At 51.6% G+C, this 23,010-nt stretch overlaps 1 protein-coding gene and 1 pseudogene across 1 annotated transcript in view; both read right to left on the bottom strand.

Moving 5' to 3' along the window:
- The window catches only part of CELSR1 (cadherin EGF LAG seven-pass G-type receptor 1), a 169,660-nt gene that overhangs the window by 97,597 nt on the left and 49,053 nt on the right, over nt 1-23,010 (bottom strand). The gene's annotated exons all lie outside the window — the stretch shown is intronic.
- LOC101016340 lies at nt 11,555-12,124 on the bottom strand (annotated as a pseudogene).

Genomic DNA, 23,010 nt, shown 5'->3' with positions numbered 1-23,010 from the left:
TACTCTGACCCCCACACGTTGGGTGGAGGCTGCAGCACTGGGGCCTTCCTGGGGGCAGCCCAGGAAGGCACAGCACAGATAAACACCCCGGAACAAGGATCCATATTCTAGGGACATCTATCTTCACTCAGGCACAAAATGATGACAGAAAATAGCATTGAATATTAACGACCGTGAAGTGTGCAAGAGAACACGAGGAATGCCTTAATATTAATCCTAACATCAATTTCCTTCGAGACCACGGCCCTGCCCAGGTTACCCGGCCACAGTGAATTTGCTTTTTACTTAAGTAGTCTGGGTTGGATTTTGAACCAACCTGCAGCTTAAGCCTTCAGACACACACATCTAAACGCCACCAGTACAGGAATGCTGAGCCAAGCACAGCCTATCCCCACGATGGAATATGACGCAGCTAAATCACACAGTAGCACAAACCTCCATTTTTGGCAGAGATACATCAAGACAACATGATGTTAGGCTACAAGAAATAGGCCAGGCACAGTGGCTCACATCTGTAATCCCAGCACTTTGGGAGGCCGAGGTGCGTGGATCACCAGAGGTCAGGAGTTCGAGACCAGCCTGGCCAACATGGCGAAACCCCATCTCTACTAAAAATACAAAAATTAGTGGGGCATTGTGGTGCACATCTGTAATCCCAGCTACTTGGGAGACTGAAGCAGGGGAATCACTTGAACCTGGGAGTCGGAGGTTGCAGTGAGTCAAGATGGCACCACTGCAGCCTGGGTGACAGAGTGAGACTCTATCTCAAAAAAAAATAAAAATAAAAAAGGAAGGAGTTACTCTTTCACACAAAACAAAACAAAAAATGTTTCTACGTGAACCCAGAGAGCTATCGGCACTATTGACAGTAGTTCTGTCTGTGTTGCTGATTTTTTTTTTTTAAACTTAATTTTGAAACAGTTTTAGATTTACAAAAAAATTACTAATACAGAAGGTTCCCAGAGATCCCACACCCAGGCCCCCATTATGTTATTACATTAGCACAGTAGGTTTGGGGGTCTTTTGCTTGCTTGTTTTGAGACAGAGTCTCATTCTGTTGCCCAGGCTGGAATGCAGGGGTGTGATTATTGCAACCTCGAGCCTTGAGCTCCTGGGCTCAAGTGGTCCTCCTGCCTCAGCCTCCTGAGAAGCTAGGACTATAGGAGCATGCCACCATGCCTGGCTGGGTTTTCTGTTTTTGTTTTATCTAGAGGTGCGGCCTTGCGATGTTGCCCAGGCTGGTCTCGCACTCCTGGCCTCAAGCGATCCTCCCACCTCAGCCTCCCAAAGTGCTGGGATTCACGGGTGTGAGCCGCTGCACCTGGCCTCAGCATTTGTCATAAGGAGTGAGCCGGTATTGACATGTTATTAACTGAAGCCCGTTCCTTCTGCAGATTTCCCTCGTTTCCACCCATTGTCCTCTCCTGTCCCAGGACCCCACACCACACAGCTCCCCTGCACCGTGGTGGCTTCTAGCCTTCCCTGGGTCTGGGACCTGTACAGTTTTCAGGGGCTACGGTCTGTGGCCTTTAGGTGATGATGACTTTCAGCCTCACACTGTCGCCCGTGGTTTTATTTCTGTACGTGAGTACAGGTCACAGTTTGGGGTCTGCTTGATTTGGGCAGGCACAGAGCCCGCCCAGCACTCCCTCTGCCCGCGCTCCGGGCATTCCTCCCAGGCCTGGAGCGGCTCCGCGGCACCTCAAAAGCGATCAAGTACCATCCCCTGCTTTCCCGGGAAGGGTGAGTCACCTCATTGTGGCTGAGACGTGGGAAGGAGACAGAGCAGATGGCAGAGCGCGAGGCTGCAGGGCCCTCCTCAGCAGGTGCTGCACAAACCGGAACCACGTCATGGGAAGGAACTTTCTGGGTCTTCATGGAGGTTGGGACCTGTCCAGTCCCCCTGACTTTCGTGAAAGACTTTGCAGTTGGATAATGGTCATCCGCGATCGTGTTCCCCATGGTGGGCTCATGCTGTGGGGCAGTGGGGGCAGAGGTCATATCATGGCCTTCAAGGAGCAGGCAGCCCTCAGGGGGCAGGGGGGAGTGCCACAGTTCCAAGACTCGGTGGCAGGTGATCGGCGGCTGTGGGTGAAGAGCAGCACAGCCGATGCTGGACGGCCCCAGGAGTCAGGGGAGTGGGTTTCCTAGTAAGAATGGAGTTTGCCACACCAAGTGGAGGGAACAGTCCTCCTGGGAGCACAATACATGAAAAGCAGCAAGGCCGGCAAGGCGTGGGGAGCAGGGGAGTCAGTTCCCGGGGCCGCGGGAGCAAAGGGCCACTACTGCGCCACCAATACGGGACATTCGTTCTCTCTGTTTTGGAGGCCAGGGATCTGAAATTCAGGTGCTGGCAGGGCTGGTTCCTCCTGGAGGCTCAGGGGAGGGTCTGCTCTGGGCCCCCTTCCCTGGGGGTCCAGCAGTCCTTGGCATTACTTGGCTCCCAGGCGCACCCATCTGGCCTTTGCCTCTGCGTCAAGTGGCTATGGCTCTCCCTGTGTCATCACGCCTCTGTCTTCTGTTCACCGCACCGGAAGCTAGTATGGCCTCAGGTCAGCACCTCAATTACAGCTGCAAAGGGCCTATTTCCAAATAACATCCCACTCTGAGGTTCCAGGCGGATGTGAATTTTGGGGGGACATAAATTGACCCCAGGAATGCAGAGTAGCAGGGAGATATGGGCATGGAGGCAGAGGGTGGGTGGACCTCCGATTGCTGCCAGCCTCGTGGGCTGTTGGTGCAGGGCGGTGGGGTGGCTGAAGGGGAAATGTCCACAGAGGCGTGGACAGGACCCACGCACCACGAGGAACCATCACTGGCCCCTTGACAGGTGAGGACACCAAGGCACAAGGAAGCTGAATGTGCCTGGTAAGGTGACTCGGGCTGAGCGGCAGGGCCCAGAATAACCTGAGGCCAAGTCCCCACCGATGGTGGACAGGATGACAGAGGGGATGGTCCGAGAGGACCCTAGTCCTGGCATGGGAGGGTCTGCTGAGGGCATGGAGGAGAAAAGGCCAGTTTCTGAAACATCCGTGGCCTTGGGGATGACCCTGTGAGATGGAGCCACAGGCAGCTGGAGATGCAGCCAGTGCCGGGAGGGAAGCAGGGGCCCACTGGCTCACTGTGAGTCTCCGTCACCACCCTGTGCACCACAACCTGGGGGGCTCCTCCACTCTCCCATCACGAGTGCCCCTCGAGGCCTGGTTGGGGCAGCTCATGATGGCCTCAGGGTCCAGAGTCATCCCCCGTGGCCAGCTGTGGTCACATCCACAGGGCGTTGCTTGCTGTCCAGCCAGTAAGAGACACAGGGTACGGGCCTGTCCTTCCCGAGGCCTTCACAGCAGGCAGGGAGGGCCCTGCTTGGTGGCTCCTGGTGGCTCCCATGCAAAGCCAGGGAACTTTGAAGTGGTTGTGTACATCTCTCCCTCTTCCGGGTTTGTTTTGTTTTGTTTTAGAGGCCAGATTGGGGTCAGACAACAGGTGCGATGTGTTGATCCTGCTACCTGAGGGCGTCTGGCTTTTCTCCTTTCTGGGCAACAACCTAGGACCTGTGTCTCACGAATGCAGGTTTGCTTGACAGGAACAAGGGGACACGTGCTTTCAGGGTTGGGTGCGTAGTGCATGGCAGGATGTCAAGCCATGAGAGGAGGAGTGCGCCTCAGACCCAGGAGAGCAGAGTCTCATACCAGCACGAGCGTCTCCAGCAAGCTGGACTGTAGAAAAGCCCAGGTGCTGCTCACGATGCCTGGGGAGCAAAGTCCTGTGTTGGCCTTGCAGTCAAGGTAAAGGGCGCAGCTCTGCCCGGGGTTAGGGGTGGGGAGGGCAGAGCTAGCCTCCTATTCCTCCTTGTCCCCACCTGTGCCATTGGCTAGACAATGGAGAAGGAGGAGCCCTTCTCACACCCCAAGGAAGCCCACACCTTGGTTTCCTTGGTTTCTCCTCTTTGGAATCCAAGTCCGCACCCTGTAACCCCACCACTGCCATCCCCTCGGGTTGCTGCAGGTGGGTCCTCACACGTCCTCCCCTGTTGGTCCCACCTAGTCTTAGCCTCAGACAAGCACCCCCAGCAGCCAGCACCCACCCCGACCCTGCCCCAGTGTCTGGTCCCAGTGCCTGGTCCTGACCCCTAGACATTGTGTAAAACTCAAATAAATGTATTTAATATATCCATTAATTGTACATTTATCATTTCTTTGTGGTGAGAATGTTCAAAATCCTTTCCTCTAGCTATTTTGAAATATACAATACTATTAACCATAGTTATCCTACTATACAATAGAGCAACAGAACTTATTCCTGTCATCCTACTGTAACTTTGTACTCTTCGACCAATCTCTCTCCAACCCCCTCTTCCTCCTCACCTCCCCGGATTATGGTGATCATTATTCTATTCTCTACTTCTTTTTTTTTTAGACAGAGTCTCACTCTGTCATCCACCCTGAACCCAAGCTGCAAGTCCCAGGCAAGTCACTTAACTTGTTGGGGAGGCTGCTGGGATCTGCTGAGAACAGCAAACCACTTCTCCCATGGCCAAGCACAGACCAAATAGAAACGCACAGGCAGGCGCTGGGAAACCCATCAACGGGCAAATTAGGAGCATGTTAAAAGCTCTGAAAAGCTTCTAGAGCATCAAATATGCAATCATTCAAATACATATACCATTTTATCTTGCTGCATTATTCTATTTCCAAGGCACATTTTTTCATTTAACATCCTTCCTCGTCTCCTAAATTATAAAATCCTAGAAATGACAAGAATTATTCTGTCACAAGATATGGAGGACAGCACGAAAGAACCACATGCCCAGACCATCAGCATTAGATGAGTCAGGATAAACGTTACACATTATTATTACTGAAAACACCCAACTTCAGGTAGCACAAGAAATAAGGAGGCCTTAAAAAGGACAGACACCCTGACACACGCTACAACACGGATGAGCCTTGAAGACATCACACTGAATGAAAGAGGCCGGTCACAAAAGGACAAATACTGTCTGCTTCCGCTTACGAGAGGTTCCGAGAATAGTCAAATCCACAGAGACAGAAAGTAGGATGGTGGGAGCCAGGCACTAGGGGAGGGCCATGGGGAGGTGGTGTTGAATGGGGACAGAGTCTAGTTTGGGAAGATGAGGAAGTTCTCGAGGTGGATAGTGGTGACAGCTGTGCAACAATGTGAATGCACTTAATGCCACTAAACTGCACACTTAAAAATGGCCAAGATGGTTGTTTTATAAGGTTTATTGCAACTAAAAATAAATGAATGAATGGGGGGAAAGAAAGGAGGAGAAATGAAGCTACGAAGACACCTAAAACCTCCTTCTCAATGTCACTCCCACATTTATTATTTATGATAAAATCACATAATCCTCGATAACGCTGATTAAGAAATGTTCTCTCCTGATTTCATGTATAAAATAAAGCTCATATCCCAAGGCAGATGTTAGAATCTAATTCAGGATTTAATACTATTAAGTTGTTCCATGTTATTCCAACGCAGCTCATCATGTCTCTGCTTGATGGAACCTTCTGGAAGCCTGAAATCATAACAGGCCCCACGGTACCCCAGGAAGGTGTGTTCACACACCAACATGGCCAGTCCAACCCCAGCCTAAAGAAGTTGTGGGCTGAGACGCTGAGCAAGTGCATTCTTGTCAGGAGGCAGAACTTTCATTTAAGAGTTAAGGATTGCTTCCTCAGAAAGTTCAACATAGAATTAACACATTACCCAGAATTCTATCCCCAGGTGCAATTCAAAAACATTGAAAACATACATCCACACAACTTGTACATAAATGCTCACCACAGCATGATTCACAATAACCCAAAGTGGAAACCCAAACATCCACCAATGTATGAATGGACAAACCCGGTATCTTCCAATCATACAACAGAATACTATTCAACCATAAAGAGGAAGTAGGCTGGGCGTTATGGCTTATGCCTGCAATCCCAGCACTTTGAGAGACCAAGGTGGGCTGATTGCTGAGCTCAGGAGTTCGAGACCAGCCTGGGCAACATGGTGAAACCCCATCTCTACCAAAACACAAAAAATTAGCCAGACATGGTGGTGCACACCTGTGGCCCCAGCTACTCAGGAGGCTGGGGTGGGAGAATCGCTTGAACCCGGGAGGCAGAGGTTGCAGTAAACTGAGATGATGCCACTTCACTCCAGCCTGGGCAACAGAGTAAGATCCATCTCAAACAAAAAAAAAAAAAAAAGAGAGAGGAAGTACTGACCAGGCTACAACGTGCGTGAAACTCACACACCTTCTGCCAAGTGAAAGCAGCCAGACACAAAAGGCCACATAATCATGGTTTCATTGATAGGAAACACCCAGAATCCACAGAGGCAGAAGCCATGCTGGTTGCCAAGAGCAAGGGGCAAGATGGACCGGAAGTGATTAAGCTTACTGGGTATGGGGCTTTCTCAGGTGATGAGAATGTTCTAGAACTGCACAGAGGGAGAGGTTGCACAACATCATGAATGTAATAAATGCCACTGAAGTGTTCATTTTAAAGTGGTTAATTCTGGCTGGGGCGGTGGCTCACGCCTGGAATCCCAGCACTTTGGGAGGCCGAGGCTGGCAGATCACGAGGTCAGGAGATCGAGACCATCCTGGTTAACACGGTGAAACCCTTTCTCTACTAAAAATACAAAAAATGAGCCGTGCATGGTGGTGGGCGCCTGTAGTCCCAGCTACTCGGGAGGCTGAGGCAGGAGAATAGCGTGAAGCCGGGAGGCAGAGCTTGCAGTGAGCCAAGATCGCGCCACTGCACTCCCGCCTGGGTGACAGAGCAAGACACCGTCTCTAAATAAATAAATAAATAAATAAATAAATGAAGTGGTTAATTTTATCTTATGTGAGTTTCACCTCAATTTTTTTAAAAGGAAAAAAGAGTTAAGAACTGATTCTTAGTAAAACTTTGTCTCATTTTGGCGTGAGATTGTCCAAAAGGAGAAAGCAATTCTAAAGGGTATTTCAAGAACAATTTCCTTCAAACCAAGCTGTCAATGAAGTCAGAAATGAACAGACGTTCTAAGACGCGGAACCGCTTCTCCTCCTAAGAGCAGGAAGCCACTTTCCGACCCTGGAGACACCAACTCCCCCACCTTAAAGATGCTGAGTATGGCTTGGGTAGAGCCAAAGTTGCCATCTGTTTACACCATGAGCTAAATATCATGGGAGAAGCCCACAGAGGCCCACACGCCGCAGCGAAGGCACTAGCCGGGACTTCGACAGGGATCAAACACCCGGAGTTTGATCAGGGACCTTCCGTTGTCTCTGCTTTGCTTCAAGTCCTCACAGAACAATCTGAAGGCATTCGTTTGCTGAACAGGAATCCAAACGTCTGACCACAAGAAACCCCTTGTTGGGGAGTGCCAGGAACTCCCGTGGGGAGACACTGAGTGACCAACAAGCCTGTTTTGGTTTTTTTGTTTTTTTGGCTTTTTTTCTTGAGACGGAGTCTTGCTCTGTCACCAGGCTGGAGCGTGGTGGCACAATCGGCTCACTGCAACCTCCACTTCCCAAGTTCAAACGATTCCCCTGCCTCAGCCTCCCGAGTAGCTGGGGCTACAGGTGTGTGCCACCACACCAGGCTGATTTTTTGTATTTTAGAGTAGAGATGGGGTTTCACCATGTTGGACAGGATGTTCTCGATCTCCTGGCCTCATGATCCACCTGCCTCTACCTCCCAAAGTACTGGGATTACAGCCCTGAGCCATGGTGCCTGGCCAAGCCTGCTTTAAGATAAGAAAAGGAGGAACCCCTGGGCTTCGGCTTGCAGGGCAGGTTCCCCGTGGCAGCACTGTTGACTCTTGTGGGGGCTGGAAAACTCTCTGTGGGGTGCCAGCCGCTGGGAGGATGCTGGGCAGCATCCCTGGCCTCCACCCACTGGATGTCAGCAGCACCCCCACCCCAGGCTGTGACGACCACACACGTCTCCGGACAACGTCTGCCAGGGCAGCAGCGCACCAGCTGACAACCCCGCCCTCGGAAATGATGATCCAAACCTCTGGACCCCTTCCGGCCTGAGACTCTCAGCAGGTACCAGGAGCCCAGGAAGCACGGAGCTCAAGGCTCCTTGGCTCAGCACCCGGCTATGCCAGACCACTCGGGCCTTTGTGCCTCCCAACAGTGCCGTCTGGGGCATTCCCCTGCCAGCTGGGCCCCGAGAGCGACACGGGTTGGGCCAATGGGGAGCCGTTCCAGCCTCACTCTTCCCTGCCAGAACCAGAAAGTCACCTCTCTGTCCCCGTCCTGGAAAAATGGGCCAAGTTCCCCGAGGCAAAGATTAAACGACAAAGCAAATTTAAAACAACAAGTGGGCGCCTGGTTCTGAGCTGAATGATGCCTTCCAGCACGACAGCACGGCCCTGAGCACCTGCCAGGGGACAACCATATGTTCCCAGGCCCGATGTGTCCACGAGCCACTGCCAGCCGAAGAGAGCTATGGACAATAAAGATGAGAACTTTTTTTTTTTTTTTTGAGATGGAGTCTCGCACTGTAACCCAGGAGTGCAGTGGCTCAATCTCGACTCACTGCAACCTCCGCCTCCCCGGTTCAAGCGATTCTCCTGCCTTAGCCTCCCTAGTAACTGGGATTACAGGCGCCAGCCACCATGCCCAGCTAATTTTTTTGTTGTTGTTTTGTTTTGTATTTTTGGTAGAGCCAGGCTGGTCTGGAACTCCTGACCTTGTGATCCACCCACCTCGGCCTCCTAAAGCGCTGGGATTATAGGTGTGAGCCACTGCGCCCAGCTGAAGATGAGATGTTTTAGCAGACACAGCAACCAGCCCAACCCAGCCCTGCAGCAGGTCCTGCTCAGAGCTCTCAGGTTTTTCAGCCACTGCTCACCGCAGGCCCAGGGAGTCAGGAACGACCAGGGCCAGTCTGGAACATTCCAGGCTCCAGGTCTAAAAGTGTCATCCAGCACCCAGCTACACTCCTCATCCAGTCACCTCAGTGGCCAGAGCAGCAGGTGACCCTCAGCCTCCTTCTGTGTGTCCCTGTGCCATTCTCTCCATCTTCCTCCTCTTGTTGCCCGCCCAGACTCCCGCACACTCACACCTGCGGCTGGTGCAGCATCTGCCGACAGATGCTCCCAGAGTTTTGCTGAATCCTGGGAGCTTCTCTCTCTCCAACATGACCTGCTGGACTCAGGTCTGTACCGACCCCCATGCTTGTCAGCAGTGCCTCTGAAATGCTGACTCATCTCTAGGGACAGGGATCAAACACCTGGAGTTTATCAGGGACCTTCCGTTGTCTCTGCTTTGCTTCAAGTCCTCACAGAACAATCTGAAGGCATTTGTTTGCTGAACAGGAATCCAAATGTCTGAATCCTTGTTCAGGAACCCCTTGTTGGGGAGTGCCAGGAACTCCCGTGGGGAGATGCTGAGTGACCAACAAGCCTGTTTTGGTTTTTTTGTTTTTTTGGCGTCAAGCCGCTCCTATCCCTGAGCCCGAAGGCCCTCCTGTGCAGAAAGGCTGCAGCGGCTGCCAGGGGAAAACTGTCTGGGCCCTGCCCTGGCCCCTGCCACTGCACATGTGCCTCAAGCAGACGCCTCGTCTTTGGGAAAAAGCTTCCCGTGGTGGCTGAACCGGCACTGCAGCCATGTCCCCCATGAGGTCATCACGGAGCCAGAGACCACAACTGGGCAGGAGATGCCGGGTTCCAGGGGCCACGGATAGTGAGCTGAGACTTTTTGTGGTTATCTAGACTTTTTTTGGGGGGGAGGGGAGGCGTAGAAAATTACACCTTATTTATTTTTAAAGCCAAACCACTAGGAAAATATATCACAGCCGGGAAGCAGCAAATGGACAGGTTGTCTTATCATTTCAAGTAATAAGCTGGTGAAAATACAATGAGGTTGCTATCAAAACAGTAAGGTGCCATGCCGGGGCAGGAACACTGCAAGCTACGAAAGCCCCAGGCAGAAATGGCATTTGGTAACAGGGGCTGCCTCTCCTTTGCTCTCAGGGAGTCAGGTCATCCTAGCCCAAGTCGCTTCCTTTTTCTCCCTTGAATTTCCTGTTGCCAGGGGTTTGTCTCCACTGGACTCTGTTAATTCAGAGGGCTAAGTAGGCAATGCTAGGTTTAGGTCTTCATTCCATCTGTTCTATAAAAACCAGGTTTTTCCAAATCCAGTACTTCATAACTCTTATAATCAAGTAGCCAAATGCTCCTCTTTTACTGTTCACTTCTATATACTAGTATATATCACAATCAAAACCCCCTTCTCTTCATGGGCAAAGTGTTGATGCAAAGATTGTCCTGTCATTTTGCTACACACAGCCTCAGGGCCCATCAGCCAGTAATCCTGCTTCCCATAATTAGTGTGTCATCGCCTCTCATGTTTTTGCATGGTCTCCAGGCTGAAAGATGCAGACGTCATAATTTTAAGAAATGTACATCCACATCCTGATGACCAGAAATGGGGATCCACAAGGAACCTTTCAAAGTTCTTTTTTGTTTTTTTTTTTTTTTTTTGAGACAGAGTTTCACTCTGTCGCCCAGGCTAGAGTGCAGTGGCACCATCTCAGCTCACCGCAAGCTCCGCCTCCCAGTTCACGCCATTCTCCTGCCTCAGGCTCCCGAGTAGCTGGGACTACAGGCGCCTGCCACCTCGCCCGGCTAATTTCTTTTTGTATTTTTAATAGAAACGGGGTTTCGCTGTGTTAGCCAGGATGGTCTCGATCTCCTGACCTCGTGATTTGCCCACCTTGGCCTCCCAAAGTGCTGGGATTATAGGCGTGAGCCACCGTGCCCAGCTGGAACCTTTCAAAGTTCGTATCCAAACGAGTCTCCCTCCCAATTCCACATCTTAAAATCAACTTGTATGACCTTGTATAAATTACACAAAACCAGGAAAACAAAGACACAGAAAACTTTTTTTCCTTCTAAGTGAATGACCTCATGGATTTTGTTTCACAGCTTATGGAAAATGATGTGGAGACACTCCTGGTAAACAGGATGTTGGCAACGAAGAGGAAATATCTCTCCTCAAACTCCACCAACTCTAACCTGCCAGCCTGTTGGTACCTGTGTAGTAAGAAGAGTCCGGTACCTTGGAGGGCTCTGGCTTGTTACAGGGGAGATCCTTACTGCCAGGACAAGCACTGGCCCAGGAAATATAAGCTCTAAAACTCTCCTGTCATGTCTCTGACCCAATTTAGCACCACTTTTTTCCATTTCATTTTTTAGGACTAAAACATAAAAGAACCAGTGTCCAGAGGCAAGTGACATAAGCCTTACACTTACGGCCATCCTTCATTTCTTCATTCATAAACTTTGCTTAAAAGACTAAAATTCCGGCCAGGTCCAGTGGCTCACGCCTGTAATCCCAGCACTTTGGGAGGCCGAGGCAGGTGGATCACGAGGTCAGGAGTTTGAGACCAGCCTGACCAACATGGTGAAACCCCGTCTCTACTAAAAATACAAAAATTAGTTGGACATGGTGGTGCATGCCTGTAGTCCCAGCCACTCAGAAGGCTGAGGCAGAAGAACAGCTTGAAACTGGGAGGCGGAGGTTGCAGTGAGCTGAGATCATGCCATTGCACTCCAGCCTGGGCAAAAGAGCAAGACTATGTCTCGGGAAAAAAAAAAAAAGACTAAAATTCCCAATTCCTTTTGTCCTTGGCCCCGATGGCCACTGGCAAAAACTTTTATTTCCCAATGGATGAGCGAGCTTGTTTCATCTTCTCGGTCACAGTTGGGATGAGGTGCATGTGGTCATGCACACACTTGGTCACACAACCGTCCAGCTTCTGCTTCACCTGAAGCTCCTTACTCCCAGCATCTATTGAATATTTGGCTTTGTCGTTGCAACGCATGGTACACCGGACCAGGCGGTCCTGGAACTTCTCCAACTCACTGGTGACCAAAGCCTGGGCTTGAGCCAGGGGCACATGGCAGCACTTAATGTACTGGTGCACCTGCTGCATGGAGGCCTGACTGTCCTCACAACAGCTGGTGCTGCACTGGAACATGAAACCCTGTATCTTCCAGATGTTCTCTCCCTCCGGACTCTTCACCATGGAGTCCACTGCCTCCTGCACCTTCAGCTGCTGCAGCTCCACCATGGCGACCCCATGCTGCCCCAGTTATTTGGACTTTTATAAATCTTTTTTTTTTTTTTTTTTTTTTTTTTTTTGAGACGGAGTCTCACTCTTGCCTAGGCTGGAGTGCAGTAGCATGATCTCAACTCACTGCAGCCTCCGCCTCCTGGGTTCAAGCGATTCTCCTACCTCAGCTTCTCAGGTAGCTGGGATTACAGGCATGTGCCACCATGCCTCGCTAATTTTTGTATTTTTAGTAGAGATGGGGTTTCGCCATGTTGGACAGGCTGGTCTCAAACTTCTGAGCTCAGGTGATCCACTAGCCTCTGCCTCCCAAAGTGTTGGGATTATAGACATGAGCTACTGCACCCAGCTGACTTTTATAAATCTTGGCCATGGCCACGTGTGGTAGACAAAATAATGTCTCCCCCTCACCTCCCGAGAAGAGGTCCATGTCTCAATCCCCAGGGGTATGGTGTTATGCCACATGGCACAGGGGTACGGTGGCTCACCAGCGACCTTAACCCAAGAGAGTATCCTGGAGGATCTGGGTGAGCCCAGTGTGGCCACAGGATCCTTAAAAGCAGAGGAGAGAGGAAGAGTGGAAGAAAGAGCTTATGGGGACGGAGGAAGTCAGGGGATTCTATGCTGCTGGCCCTAAAGATAGAGGAAGGGCCATGAGCCACAGCAGAATCTGCTCTGCCTCCCTGGGTAGTTGGAGAGGCAATAGCAGATAATGAGAACAAAGACTTACATAGCTCTTGCAATCCTCAGGGGACTCCAGGAGGCAGGAAATCCAATCACCCAGTTTTACTGATGAGGAAACCAAAGCACATAGAGGTTAAGTGACTTGCCCAAGGTCACAGAGGAAGTGGGTGGCAGAGCGGGGATTGCACACGCCTGTAAACTCAGCTACTTAAAAGGCTGAGGCACGAGAATCACTTGAACCCAGGGGGCAGAAGTTGCAGTGAGCTGAGCTTGCACCACTGCACTCCAGCCTGGGTGACAGAACAAGACCCCATCTAAAAAAAAAAAAAAAAAAAAATTATCTACAGGGTCCTTCACAGGGAACTCACAAGATGATTCTCTAATCTCTACAGAAGACCAATAGGTCAAGAATAGCCAAGGCATCCCTGGAGAACAGGGGAGGGGAACAAGCTCTATCTGATGTCAGGACTTACAACATATAGACAAAGGAGTGCTGGCATGGAGCAGACCAACAGACCAACGGACAGAAGATGGAGCCCAGAAACAGGTCCACACACATACACAACAGAGTCGGCAACCGGGAAAGAGAAGCATTCCCACACATGGTCCCAAGCCACTCAGCTGTCTACATGGCAGACAAAGTGAAACTAGATCCCTACCTCACACCAAGCACAAACATCAATTCCAGGTGAACTACGGACTTACACAGGAAAGGCAAAGCCTATTTTAGCAAAGATCATTCAAAATCATGTTTATGATCTTGAGATAGGTAAGCAATTCTTAAACATGACATACAAAACACTATCATAAAGGAAAAAAACTATGATTTTGATTACATTAAAAACAAGGACTTTAAAAAGAACCTTATTAAAAAATTAATGATGAGACATTAACATAAGCCACAAACTATGACACCTGCCTCACTGGGTGTCTAGGGCGTGGTCCTCACAGTTGAGCACACCCTCTTCATGGAAACATGCTCTTCCTGACTTTTTTTTTTTTTTGAGATGGAGTCTCGCTCTGTCACCCAGGCTGGAGTACAGTGGCAGCCCACAGGTTTTCCGTTCAAGGTGCTTTCCCTGACAATCCCACTCTGCCACCCACTTCCTCTGTGACCTTGGGCAAGTCACTTAACCTGTATGTGCTTTGGTTTCCTCATCATTAAAACCGGGTAACTGGATTTCCTGCCTCCTGGAGACCACTGAGGATTGCAAGAGCTACGTAAGTCTTTGCTCTCAGTATCTGCTATTGCCTCTCCAACTACCCAGGGAGGCAGAGCAGATTCTGCTACCCCAGTGACAAGAGACGTGGGGCCCAGAGAGGCTCAGGAACTGTGCCCAGGACACACAGCTGTCTGTTGGGGGTGCAGGTCGCCATCTTCCTGCCAAGGTAGAGTGAGGCCTACAGTCTCCACGTGTCTACTCAGCTCTTTCACACCAACACTTTCAGAGAGAAAAATAATTATTAACTGCAGAGGCTTAATGAGGATATGGAGCTGCAAGGCTCTCTAATACCAATAATTTGTACCTATTTAAGAGCAAAGGTGTAACAACAAAGGCACTGGCACCAACAGGCTCAGATGCCATATCCCTTGCCTCCAGGTAAAGGAGCACAACTGTCAATTTCACTGAGCACAGAACATTCCCAGGCTCCCACGCGCTCCCACACTCCTCCCTGGCTCTCAGACTCACCTGTAGGGAGGAACGCCCCAGGCCTCCCGCCCAGAAATCCAGGGGTACAGGGCAAGAGAAGGGGAGCCGCTGGGGAAAGCCGTTACAACGGTGGGGACAGGTCCAAGGTCTGAACTGGGCACCAGTAAACGTGGCATCCACAGGGCCCACCAGCCCCAGCTGTTCAGTCCCAAGCAAGACCACTGGGAGGGTCCTGCAGGGGACAGAGTCCCACCTTCCACCAGCCCAGCCCAGCCCAGCCCAGCCCCTGGCGGCAGCTGCCTCAGGCCCAGCCCTCCCCAGAAATGCAGGGTGCAGCATCTGCCAGGAACTTGGAGGAGCCACTCCTCCTAGCCCTGAAATGTATCCCCACTCAGGGGCCCTGAAATCCCTTCCAGAATAATTTCACAGAGACCTCTTTTGAAATACAAACACCATGGAGAGGCTATATTAAGCCACTGACCCCTCGTGGGGTTAGGGCCTCAAGTTAGAACTGGGGGCAGCCCGGGACAGCCTAGCAAGGGACAGCTGTGCTCATATACCATGAGGGCTACCTGGCGCACTCACTGCAGCACCTGTTTTGGCTGGGCATGGGGCTTCTGCCCCAGAGACCCTGTGGCCATCAGAGTTGCTGGAGTCAGCGCTCACAGGGATCCCGCCCAGGTGCTGGGGAGGTCTGGCTGCTGCCTGAGGTCTCCAAACACTACCGAAGTCCCCCTCCAAGAGCAAGGAGACCATCCTTGTTACTTCCGGGGATCCCTCCCTCCAATTTAGTGAATGGCAAGCAGATCATTTTCTTTGGGGGAAAAGATCAAATATTGGCCCAGACGTCTCTTAATTTGCAACTTGCATCGAAACTGCTGAGAACAGAAAAGCCGGGATTTCGTTTTTCTAGTTAAATATTTGCTGAGAAAATTCCAGTCCTAAATTTCAAGAGACTGATTCAGCATGACATTAGAAGGGTGGTTTTAGATGATTAACTAGAGGCTCTCGTGGAAGAAACCTGAGAGAAAGACGACGCAGGCCTCCCCGTGAAAACGCTGTTTTAGCCAACAGAGAAAGTGTGTGTGTTAGCATCCTTGCTTTTGTCTTGATTTTTTTCTCCGATGTTTTTCTGTAGTTGAGTATTTTAATTTACTTCTTTCAGGCCCCTCTCCCCTGCCACCTCCAGATGGTGAGATTCATTTCCAGTATTCAAAGACTGAAATAAAAGCTCTCACCTCACATGGGTTCTGCTGGAAGACGAGCCCTCCATCCTGACCCTGGCGCTGGTTCCTCTTCCCAGGCCTTTGTGAGTGGCCCCCGCCCAACTCCTTCTCCCTGAAGCTAATGAGTCGGATGCCTATTCTGAAGCCAGTGAGTAAGAAGATTCAAGCAAAGACTCAAAGCTCCACTTGGACGGAAGGAGGCCCATGTGCCGGGAGGCTGCACACGGGGCCGCCAGGCTGCACGCGGGGCCGCCAGGCAGCTTCTGTCTGGCTCATTATGGAGGAGCTGGGAGAGAGGTGCACGTTGCAAGTAAAGCTGAAAATAAAATCTGGCTGGCTGACACCTCCCTGCTCATCACACATCCCATGCCTGAGCATCACCAAATTGCCAAGGAGCAAAGAGCTCATCTCCAAGACAGGTTGCCAGCAGGCTCCATACACCTCTCCATCCACACATGCGCTGTCTGCGCCCTGTGGAGCTTGTATGGCGGGGACCGTTGAGGCTCAGGTTCTGCACAGCGCCTCCCACAGTCTGGGGAAATGGGTGCCCTGGAACCATCGGAGCCCGCAGAGGGAGAAAGAGAACCTGTTCTGCAAACGTGAACCAGTTTTGGTCAGCATGTCTTGCTTGTGTCGTTTGTCTATGACAGTGACACGTGTCATGGTCCAAACTAATCTACTCTTAACATGCTCTAACCTTTCAGGTACGCATCAAGGCTGGGTGCGGTGGCTCATGCCTGGAATCCCAGCACTTTGGGAGGTGAGGCGGGCGGATCACTTGAGGCCAGGAATTCGAGACCAGCTTGGTCAACATGGTGAAACCCCATCTCTACTAAAAATACAAAAATTAGCCAGGCATGGTGGTGGGTGCCTGTAATCCCAGCTACTCGGGAGACTGAGGCATGAGAATTGTTTGAGTCCGGAAGGCAGAGGCTGCAGTGAGCCAAGATCATGCCCCTGTACTCCGGCCTGGGCGACAGACTGAGACTCTGTCTCAAAAAAATAAAGGCTGGACCCAGGGGCTCATGCCTGTAATCCCAGCACTGTGGGAGGCCAAGACAGGTGGATCACCTGAGGTCAGGAGTTTGAGACCAGCCTGCCAACATAGTGAAACCCCCTCTCTACTAAAAATACAAAAATTAGCCAGGCATGGTGGCACACACCTGTAATCCCAGCTACTCGGGAGGCTGCAGCAAGAGAAAGTGTGTGTGTTAGCATCCTTGAACCCGGTAGGTGGAGGCTGCAGTGAGCAGAGATCGTGCCACTGCACTCCAGCCTGGGCGACACAGCACGACTCCATCTCAAAACAAAAAAATAAAAATAAAGTCATGCATCAGGACACATCCACACAGAATGTCTTCTGAGATGCCTCCAGGCCCATATTCCCCCACCTCTCTCCAACAGTTTCTGTTCTGGCCCCTGCTCCCCACTCATTACAAGTTTACTGAGCACCTACTGTGTGTCTGGTCCCGCCCCCTGCCCCCCTCCACTTCCTGCCCTCACTCCCACTCCCACGCCCACTTCCACATACCCAAGGTCTCAAGAACCGCAGCTCCAAATTCCTCCCATGGCGTCTTTGGCTCAGGTCTGGACAGACGGAAGAGCTGACGCTAATATCACATATCCTGCTATTACATGATTAAGAGATGACTTACAAGTAACAAACTGGATTTCCCTCTTAGAGGACCCCAAGGGTCCTGAAAGAGGATTTCAGTTCTTACACTAATTACTGCAGCTGATGATGTTTGCAATTCATTCATAGTCAAAAATTATTTGGTACAATATCTTTTTAAAGATTCTAATCTGCAACCTAAACTCAAAGAAACTCTAATTAAAATTGCCGTCACTGATTAATTCAACAAACGTTTGTGGGCCGTGTGTGTGCAAGGCTGAGATCTAGGGATGCCAAGAGGGAAAAACCACAGTCCTGCCCTCAAGGTGTCCTTGGCCTGGTGGAAAAGACAAATGGGACCAATTAGCATGGTAAGCCCTAGGGGGGTGCAGGTGGGGGGTGCGGGGGAGGGGAGTCCAGGGTGCAGGAGGGGGGTGTCTGGGGTGGGGGAGTCCAGGATACTGACAGGAGTAGAGGGAAGGGTATCCAAGGTTCTGAAGGGGTTGGGAAGAGGAGAGTCCAGAGTGCTACTGGGGATTGTGGGGGAGGGGCATCCAGCTGATGAGGTTGTGGGGGAGGGGCGTCCAGCTGATGGGGGTGTGGGGACGGGTGTCCAGCTAATGGGGGTATATATGGGAGGGGTGTCCAGCTGGTGGGGGAGGGGTGTCTAGTTACTGGGGGTATATGGGAGGGGCACCCAGCTGATGGGGGTGTGGGGAGGGATGTCCGGGGTGCTGACAGGACCAGCTGATGGGGGTATGGGGGAGGGGTGTCAAGTGCCAATGGAGGCACGGGGAGAGGCCTGCCCTGTACCTCAGTTTCAGGGGAGGTCTCTGCAGGTGGACAGCAGTGGGGTGACAGCAGGAAGCAGCTGTGGTCAGCACCTGCTCAAGGCTGGCATCCATCCTATTGTCTCACTGAAACTCATGACAGTGGGAGGTACAGGTGCCCCCTGGATAGTCCCCGGAGCCAGTGCTACAAGGAAAGCCCTGCCCTCTTGGGGACAGGGGGATGGTCTTGGGGGATGAGAGTCCCGCTAAGGAGCGGAGCCCTTCCTGCTCCTAAGCCTGCAGCTGTCCTATTCGCCTACAGCCAGCGAGTGCGGCACAGAAGGCCACCATAGTGCCATGAAGCGTGTACCGAGGCATGCATGCCGGTGAGCTCAGTGGGACGGTTCAGCGGGAACACGGCTTGAACCCACATCAAGGCAGGACCCGGCACAGGCCAGAGAGAAGTCACACAGGCCTGGCTGAGGGACACAAAAAGAACAAATGCACCCCTGGCGCCACAGTGGAAAGTCCCCAGAAGCAGCAGTTTCTACTGCACAGCAGTGACCACTCCGGTGCCACAGCCCTGCCCTTTTGAGCATGCAGCAGTTGGGGTCACTGTGGCAGGAAGGGACGTGTCAGCTCAGACCCCCAGACGCACCCACACCCCACGGCAGGGCAGGGCCACCTTCCTGCTGGTCACCCAGACTAACCTAGAGAATAACTGCAATTCAGCTCTTCCAAATGCATGATTATTATTCTCGCCAGAACCCGCCAGATAGCGCCTTTCCTCTGCTTTGAATGCGTTTCAACCAACCGCTCATCCTTAAATCCAAAACCGCCAGCCGTCATCAACCTGGGGCACCTCTCGGCTCACAGGAGGGCAGGTGGTGGATATGCTCTCTGACGAGGTTTTGATCATTAACCGCCGCCACCAGCCTGGCATGACCAAGACTCCTTCCAAAAAGCCCAGGCCGCACCGCAGTTCGCCCCGTAATCCCAGCATATACTTTGGGAGGCCAAAGACGGGCAGATTTGAGAGGTCAGAGATCTGGTGGCTCATCCTGGTTACCACACATATGGAAACCGTCCTTGGTGCAAAAACCACAAAAACTAGAAGCCGGGCAGGCAGGCCTCCTGTAGTCCTGTAGCCACTGGGAGGCTGGAGGCAGAGAGTGGGACCTGGGAGGAAAGCGGAGCGCCTGGCAGTGAATCCGAGATCCGGCCACATCGCATCTTAGCGCTCCTTCCTTACAGACTCTGTCTCAAAAAAAAAAGAAAAAAAAAAATATCTTTCTGCACTCTGTGGGCTCTGGTGGTTCCCAAGTGACAGTACCAGGTCCTGGATGTGCTGCCCAGCCTTAGGTGAGCAAGCACATCCTTCTGGCCATCTCAGCATCCGCCCCCGCAGGGGGAACACCTGCCGTGGCCACCCCACAGGGCTGCACAGAGACCCAGTGAGCCGCCTTCTGAGAACCAACATTCCCAAGGGCAAAGTGCACTCATGTTGACATGGCACATCGACCTGGAGTTCGTGGGTCCTCATCTCCTCCAGCCACAAGACACACAGGGTCCTGCCCTCTAATTTCCATCTCAGGAGACAGGAACCAAGAGAGGGATTCCCCAGGGTCACCTGGAGAGGTTTTATTTTTATTTTATTTTATTTTATTTTATTTTATTTTATTTTAATTTCTGAGACAGTCTCGCTCTGTCACCGAGGCTGGAGTACAGTGGCGCAATCTTGGCTCACTCCAACTTCTGCCTCCTGAGTTCACCAATTCTCCTGCCTCAGCCTCCTGAGTAGCTGGGACTACAGGCGCCCACCATCTCGTCTGGCTAATTTTTGTATTTTTAGTAGAGACGGGGTTTTACCACGTTGGTCAGGCTGGTCTCGAACTCCTGACCTCAGGCGATCCATCCACCTCGGCCTCCCAAAGTGTTGGGATGAGACAACCAAAACCCACTTTTCAAGCAGGACCTGGGAGGGAAATGTTCTAAGCAGAGTGAGCATCGCAGAGTCTCCCTCAGGCATGGCTGCGAGCGCCACAGCTGCAGACCCAGGAAGGTGCTGGGTGTGGAGAGACACTTAAAAATCCCAGAAAAATCTACAAAACCAACTCCTGCAGCCACCACAGTGACCTGTCCTGAGGCACAGAGTGAGTTTCTGGTTTTGCCACTCTTGTGGACAACCGCATCCACCATCAGGCACCCAGCTGGCCTGGGGCTGCTGCAAGTGCTGCACCCTGATCCTCCAGGCAGTCCCAATGGCCAGGTGTCATTTTCCAGGCCTCAGAGGATCCGGAGGTCCAGCGACTTGCTCAAGGCCACCTGAGGGCTGCCTCTGCACCCACAGGCAGGGGATTGTGTTCTCCTACAAGTTCAGCACCCTGGGAGTCAGGAGACGCCCGCACAGGGAGGTCCCCGCAACATCCATGCTCGCCAGGTCTCCGGAGGCAGCTTCTCCACCCTGGGCCCTTGGACATGGCGTATGGGATCATTCTCTGCTGTGTGGGGCTGTCCCGTGCACACCGGAGCATGGAGCAGCATCCCCCCCACCTCCACCTACCAGACACCAGTAGCTCCGCCCTCCATACTGTGACAACCAAAACATCTACAGACAAGGCCATATGTCTCCTAGGGGGAAAAGCAGCCCCATCTGAGTGCCACTGTACTAAAGAAATCCAGCCAGAAACTAACTTTTTAAAAGTTTTTCTTGTGAACTAGCAGAAAGGAAACATACATTTAAAGTCTCTATTCTTTTTTTTTTTGACAGGGTCTCACTCTGTCACCCAGGCTGGAGTGCAGTGGCGCAATCTCGGCTCACTGCAACGTCCACCTCCTGAGTTCAAGCAATTCTCCTGCATCAGCCTCCCAAGTAGCTGGGATTATAGGCATGCGCCACCACGCCCGGCTAATTTTTCTATTTTTGGTAGAGATGGGGTTTCACCATGTTGGCCAGGCTGGTCTCGAACTCCTGACCTCGGGTGATCCACCTGCCTCAGCCTCCCGAAGTGCATGGATTATAGGCGTGAGCCACCGTGCCCCACCTCTCTATTCTTTTTAATATTTTCAGGTAAGTGACGTCTGTTTTACCAGTACCTCATGTGTGCCCAGCAAAAGGCTGGGTGAGGCTGAGCTAAGACACACAAGGAACCAACTGTCACGAGAAGGCAACGGTCAGGGTGCTGTGACCTGTAACAGCAGAAGCAGGACGTTCCCTCGGGGCTGCTTCCCAGGCTCCAGCAGGTCTGCAGGCTCAGTCATTCCTCCAGGGATGGAGTCGGCCAACATACCAGATGCTACCAGACAGAAGATCTCCACGTTCGCAGGCTAGTCTCATTTCAAAACGCAAGTTCCACGTCTCACTGTAAAATTCTCCTTCAAAACATGTCAGCCTTCAGTGGTCTCAGTTATGTGTTTCTTATCTACGTACACTAACAACATGGGGCACACTGATACACAGTCCTGCTTTAATTCCCAGCACAAAATCTTTCTGGCCTAATTTTCAACCAGGGACAAAAATTACCTCCTTTTTCTTTTCCATAAAAATGTACCCCTTCATTTTAAAAACTGATAACTTGTGTTATTCTCACCTGGATATCTATTCTTCCAGATTAGAAACAGGTATTTGGGGCCGGGCGCAGTGGCTCACACCTGTAAACCCCGCACTTTGGGAGGCTGAGGCAGGCAGATCACCTGAAGTCAGGAGTTCAAGACCAGCCTGGCCAACACGGTGAAACCCCGTCTCTACTAAAAATAACAAAAATTAGCTGGGCGTGTAAGTAATCCCAGCTACTTGGGAGGCTGAGGCAGGAGAATCACTTGAGGCAAGATCCACCGTGCCCAGCCGAAACCCAGGAGGAAGGTGGAGGTTGCAATGAGCCAAGATCACGCCACTGTACTCCAGCCTGGGCGACAGTGACTCTCCGTCTCAAAAAATAAAACAGCCTCTAGGTAACAGGACGAAATATTAGAAGGTAGACAAAAAGAGCACGGAAAACATTTAATATTTCTCTAGGAGAGAAAAAGTATGTAAGAGAACAGACTAAGCCAAGCACGTGTCTATAATCCCAGTGCTTTGGGAAACCGAGATGGGAAGATCGCTTGAGGCTGGGAATTCCAGATAAGCCTGGGCAACATAGCCAGATCCTATCTCTACAAAAAATAAAAGTTAAAAAATTAGCCAGGCATGCTGGCTCACACTTGTGGTCCCAGCTATTTGGGAGGCTGAGGCAGGAAGACTAGTCAAGGCCAGGAGTTGGAGGCTGCAGTGAGCCGTGATGGCACCACTGGACTCCAGCCTGGGCAGCAGAAAAAGATCCTGACTCAAAAAATAAAAACAAAAACAGCTAGAGTAAGCCAAACCCTGCTTGAAGCCAGTGGGGGCCTGTGAAGCACCGTCCTCACCTCTTCTCTGTGAGCTTCTCTCTCGCCCACAGGGAGTGTGAGGTCCTGGTGGCTGCTCTGCTAGAAGTTTATTGGTCCCCAGAGCCTGTTCAGGGACGGTGACAAATGGGGGGGGAGGTGATCTCTGACATCTAGGTGCCCAGGTGTCTGCAGGAAGCACAAGTGAACACCGCTCAGGGCCCTCACCCATTGGGTGCAGGGCTCCATGGGTCGGGGAAGCGCCACTGAGCCCCCGTAGAAAGAAGCAGTGACCCAGCTGGGCACGGTAGCTCACGCCTGCAATCCTAACACTTTGGGAGGTCAAGGAGGGCAGATGACCTGAGGTCAGGAGTTCAAGACAAGCCTGGCCAACATGGTGAAATAGTAGTAATAAATATAATGAGCCAGGCATGGTGGTGCACACCTGTAGTCCTAGCTACTCGGAAGGCTGAGGTGGGAGGATCACTTGAGCACTGGAGGTCGAGGCTGCAGTGAACCATGCTCACATCACTGCACTTCAGCCTGGGTGACAGAGTGACCTCCTGTTTCAAAAAAAAGGGGGGTAGTCATGGATGGCATCACAGTGAGTCTATTTCT

Source organism: Papio anubis, chromosome 16 (assembly GCF_008728515.1).
Source record: "Papio anubis isolate 15944 chromosome 16, Panubis1.0, whole genome shotgun sequence".
In the NCBI taxonomy this organism is placed as follows: domain Eukaryota; kingdom Metazoa; phylum Chordata; class Mammalia; order Primates; family Cercopithecidae; genus Papio; species Papio anubis.
The sequence above is the reverse complement of the archived record's forward strand: the minus strand, read 5'-3'. Positions and strand labels throughout refer to the sequence as shown.